The sequence below is a fragment of the Phycodurus eques genome, chromosome 4, assembly GCF_024500275.1.
Source record: "Phycodurus eques isolate BA_2022a chromosome 4, UOR_Pequ_1.1, whole genome shotgun sequence".
Classification (NCBI taxonomy): Eukaryota; Metazoa; Chordata; class Actinopteri; order Syngnathiformes; family Syngnathidae; genus Phycodurus; species Phycodurus eques.
This window is the reverse complement of record NC_084528.1, coordinates 8,242,328-8,247,600: the sequence shown is the minus strand read 5'-3', so window position 1 is coordinate 8,247,600 and position 5,273 is coordinate 8,242,328. Positions and strand designations below refer to the sequence as shown.

Here is a 5,273-nt window from a genome sequence, read left to right as displayed (position 1 = left end):
GCAAGGCATTGTCAGTGGAGTGTTGTTTGGTTGAAACTAAATATAACTGAACCTCATGTTCTTCGTGGATTATATTTGTTGATAGGAGATTGATTTCACATCACTGGCCTCAAATTGTTTACTGAAAAATCTATTTATGTCTCATACCTCATTCTCATCATATCTAAAAATGAGTAGCCATTTTAATTGTTTCACTTCTCACTATTTAGACTACTATGTTAAGTTCAATGACCGTTTAATAACTGAGACTACAATGAGTGTCATCTTACTGTTGTCATCCAAATGTTAATTATTCCCTAATTGAAAGCCTGTCCTCAATTATTTCATTGTGTATGTACACCCTCTACAATATTCTATGATTTTATGTTTAATATAATGTGACAGAGCTGTCGGCTGTAATGCGTAAATCGATATCGACCCTTGGTTGATGGTCATTTGATGGGAAATAGAAATGAGGGTGTGCTCCCGAAAATAAGTGGTTAATTGGGACCGCAAAACGCAGGTGAAAGAAGTTAAACTTTAACATTATGATCTTACTTCCATCACTTATTAATATTAAATTATATTCTGAGAAACAATGAGTAGGCCTTTGTCTCCTTCAGATAGCGCTGGAATAATTGTTCCTGACAAAAATCTCTCAAGGTGAGTATATATGAGACACACCTACCATTCTGACTAACTGAGCTGAAAATGTGTCAAATAAAATCTATTAATTTTTTCAATATTTAGTCAACCACTTACATGTACATGTTGTTTATGAACGACAAACAAATCCAAGTGAGACGTGTATTGTAATAATGTATTAGCCAACACCGCCGCCTTGTGGTCAAGAAAAAGACAGGTTGGAACGAATGAGCGATTCATGTTTCTTCCCGGACCCAAATATATGGTGGTGCGTCTGAAATTTCAGGAGCTGTTTTACGTCGACGTTTTAACGTACAAAAACATTTGCATTTCCCGAGCGTTTTTTTTTTCATGGTAACTTTATTGACAACTTTTTTATTTTACTAGTAGTTATAAATTTTCCGTCTTCGGCATAAAAAGATGAACAAAGATTCAAGCATGACAACAATAAGAACGCTGATGCTTTGCGAGACGGGGGAACTTGAGAGGTAAGATGTGAAATTGATCGTTTGTGAAAATTAACAGTCAGCAATGTGTTGCACTTAAAGCATTGACAATTGAATACGCGGTCCACTTTTATACCAGCAAAGAACTGTGCAAAATATGTTTTGAGCATTATTATACCACAGATTCGGCCGTCACAACAGTACACGCCTTCCATTGCACAATTACGGATTACATTAAAGATTACATTTAATTACATTAAATCAATCTAAATATGGTATTTTCAAAACGATATGTTAATCTTCCATAATTGGTTGCGAATCCCTTTGCTTTCATAACGGCCTCGATGTGCCGTGGCATTGAGGCAATCAGCCTGTGGCATTGCCTGGGAGTTATGGAAGCCCAAATTTCATTGATTCTTGCTGTCAGTTCTTCTTTGTTTTTGGGTCTGGTCCCCCTCATTTTCCACTTGACAATAATTACAATATTACAATTGCACTTTCACAAATTGTGCATGTTTACTTTTGTTTATTGTGCCAATAAAGACATAATGAACACTCTGTATTCTTTTAACCAGCCACCAGAAAACAAGAGCCAGATGACGCCCTCATCGCCATGATTGTGAAGGATACGCAGTCCTTCCGTATTATGGATGATGTTGGATTTAGGACATTTGTGTCCAAATTAGATCCAAATTATGTTCTCCCTACAAGGCTGGTATGTATGGGTGAATGCATGAAATGAAAGAGTATTTTATTGGACGTCTCACATTTAAGCACTGTATTTTTTTTTCTTTTAGGCTCTGAAAGTCGTGGTGGAAGCCAAGTCTGAGTCAGCCATGGAGAAGGCTAAGGCTAAAGTGGAAAAGGTGGTTGGCGTTAGCCTTTCTTCTTACCTGTGGACAATCCATAAACGTGGTTGCCTACCTGGCTGTAACATGCCATTTTGGGAAAATTAGTCTTGGTTCGTTGCTGTTGGAGGTACGGGCATTCCCCCAATCCCGCACTGCTGAAAATATAGCTTGTGTGAAAGCCTATCTGATGGAGGAATGGGGCACCACTATCAAGACGACATGTATTGTCACTAGCGGTTCTCAAAATATGGTTGCCTGTTTTGAGGAAGCTGAAGCTTTGGCACCATATTGCATTGCGTTGTTGTTCACACTTAACCTGATTGTGAAGAAGGTGCTTTATCAGCACCCTATGCTCTCTGGCATCCAGGCCAAAGCAAGGAAGTTGCAGGACCACCGCTAAGGTGAGCTAGTTTAAGTCCAATTTATAACTGTAATACTTTGTTTTCCTACTGCAGTGGTTTAATGGCCTACTCATCTGTATCTCATCTGACAAACTTGAACAAGTGCAGCTTCATCTGGGGATGGAAAAGTGGAGACCAGATGGAACAGAGTTCCAAAATTCATGTTAAGCTCAGGGAGCCACTACGGAGCAGCATTAACTGAGCCAGGGGCATCGAACTCGGGAGAAAAAGGGAGGCCCCCATCCCTCAAACCCCCCATGACCCCACCAGTCGAGTGGTACCCCACTTTATACACTCTTGCGTTTTTGTGCACACCTGCATCTCCTGTGCCATGTGAAAGAGTATTTTCAAAGGCCAGAGAGATAGTCAAAAAAAAAACTGTTGAGAAACTCATATTTCTGAATAAAAATGAATATAATCTCTGCTGTTCTTTACATCACTGTCCAAGTTACAGAAGCATATTCAGTGCCCTCTTCCTAGTTGCTTGATCACTTTATTTTTAAGAGCTTTCCATACAAAAAAGAATGCAGCCCAAAGTTATTTACATGAATGAAAATAAATCAATCAAAAATAAGTCAACCACGGCCACCGCTTGTCCACAGGACACAGACGCACACACACGTCATCTGTCTGCTTAAGCCCGTGCTGTTTTCCTAAGGTGACATAAAAACATTACACAACCTGCTGTATCATAAAATTTTGGGACAATTTACACATACACAATACGTTCAAAAAAATATATGCATATGTGATAATTTATGTAGAGAATTTGTATTTATTTTTTCCTAGTCTTTCCCAACCATAATATAGTGATGGTTGGTCAACACTGAAGCTTCAATATGTACTTCCAACCCTGAACTCCAATTCCATTGAACCATGATTCTGAAACAATGCATTGCTTCAAATCACATGACATATGACGTCAGACGTAGCAGCTCCTTCATGGCCTGAATGAATCACCTGTATTGTAATATATGTACAGTATGTGCATCGCATAGCCATTTGCCTTGCTCAGTCAGTAGTGCATCAGTCTTGTCATTTTAGGATCTTATTTCGATCTCCACAACAAACCTTGACTTCTTTTGTTACTCAAACTGCGTACGTACCTGTACATAGGGTAACCCTTTACCTACATCTGTTCCACCTCGCCAAACATTTTAGATGCATGCCAGCATCATCTGTTCCTTGTGAGTGAGTATTTTCCAAAAGTAGAGAAGTTGTGAGGAAAAAAAGAAACTGGCTCAATCCAAAAAGTGTTGGGAAAATAACGTACTTCAAGAAGAAAAAAACGTTGTTCCCAATCCTACAGAATCACCCCCTGCCGTAGTTGCACAAGCACATCCAAACTATGAAGTTTTTCCCAGAACTCTCATCAATAACACAACATACACATTCATCAATCTTTATTTTTTGAATAGAACATGATATTCAGTCTTACTGCGTGTGCGTGTGTGTGTGTGTGTGCGCGCGTGTCAAAGATTTTTTAAATCTATTGCAGCCTTTCTTTTCGCCAGGAGAGGTCACTGCAACTGATGCTTCAAGTAATGAACACATTTTCAAAACAATTGACCCAAGTGGTTCATTGCTTCATTTCCCCTTCACTACCGTAACTGACACAACAATTTAATGCATCACAAATGTGGTTAAGATAGAGCTACCTGTGATGTCATAGAAATGTACCACATTTGCAAATTCATTACAAAAAAAAAGAAGTCACTGCTGCAAAGAAAAAAATCACCATGGAAAAGGCACAGTATATCCCTTTATTATTTTGCCATCAAAAGCCCTGTCTCAGCCTTGTTTTAGTTGTTTTATCGTTTGAGTTATCACAAAAGCAAAAAATATTAGCATCAAAGTTATTGCTCTCCTCGACAGGTTTCTTTTCAGAAAAAAACTCGTTTTTCTCTGCTTGTTGATCAGAAACAAGTGTTTATTTTTTATTTGTTTGTTTGTTTGTTTGTTTTTGGGGGGGGGGGGTCCTGTTCGGCTGTCCGGTCAAACAGAAAGGAGGATCTGTATACCTTTGATGCTGGAACAGTTTTCCTGTGCCACAGTGGAGTTTTTAAGCTGCCACAGTAATTTGTTGGATTCTGATGGATTTTTATTGAAAATGTAAGTCAGACAGAACAAAGTTTTAAAGTGACAGAAAAAACAAAGGGGAGAGACAGTGAAAAGATAACTCAATAATATAGGAAGCGGAGACAACAAAGGACGGGACATTAGCTTTAATAAAGATGAGGAAAGTAAATCATTATATGCCAGGTACAATGACACATTAGATTCAAGTGTTGTTTGTGCCAATAGCGCTGCACCCTGTTAAAGAAGGACAGGACAATATTGGACAGGGCAAGGACAGGAGGGGACGCATGCAGAGGTAATGAGCTGTACAACTGAAGTGTGATGGGAGTGGCTATGTAAATTCTAAACATCTTTAGAAATAGAGCGCAAGAGAGGAGATACCCAAGAAGTTCAACATAGTTAGGAGTTATTTATAGTAATGAGTGAGTGGCCCCGCACTAAGCGAATAAGTCAGTGTTTTTGGTGAAACCAACCTATGTTCGACTGCTGATTACTAAAAAAACGGAGAAAGAACCAAACTTTTTCGTGAAAGAAGGAGGTCTACACTTTTGTTAGTTTCGGTGATTACAGCGGAAAAAATATAAAAGTATTTGACCCCCTAACAAAAATAAAGAATTCTGGCTCCCACAGACTAGTCCTCTTATTTTAAGAAAGTACTCCTAATCCAAACTCTTTACCTGTATGAAAGACATCTATCTCAACTTGTTACCTGTATAAAGACACCTGTCCACCGAATCAATTGATCAGACACCAACCTCTCTATCATGGGCAAGACCAAAGAACTTTCTAAGGACATCAGGGACAAGATTGTAGACCTGCACAAGGCTGGAATTGGCTACAAGATCATTGGCGAGAGCCTGGGTGAGAAGGAG

The 5,273-nt window shown here is 39.0% G+C and overlaps 1 long non-coding RNA gene across 1 annotated transcript; it reads left to right on the top strand.

Annotated features, from left to right (window-relative positions):
* The first annotated feature begins 986 nt into the window (after positions 1-986).
* On the top strand, positions 987-2,626 carry LOC133402061 (uncharacterized). The gene is made up of 3 exons (XR_009768491.1): positions 987-1,112; positions 1,646-1,785; positions 1,868-2,626. It is a non-coding gene; the product is annotated as an uncharacterized LOC133402061 (long non-coding RNA).
* The last annotated feature ends 2,647 nt before the right edge of the window (positions 2,627-5,273 follow it).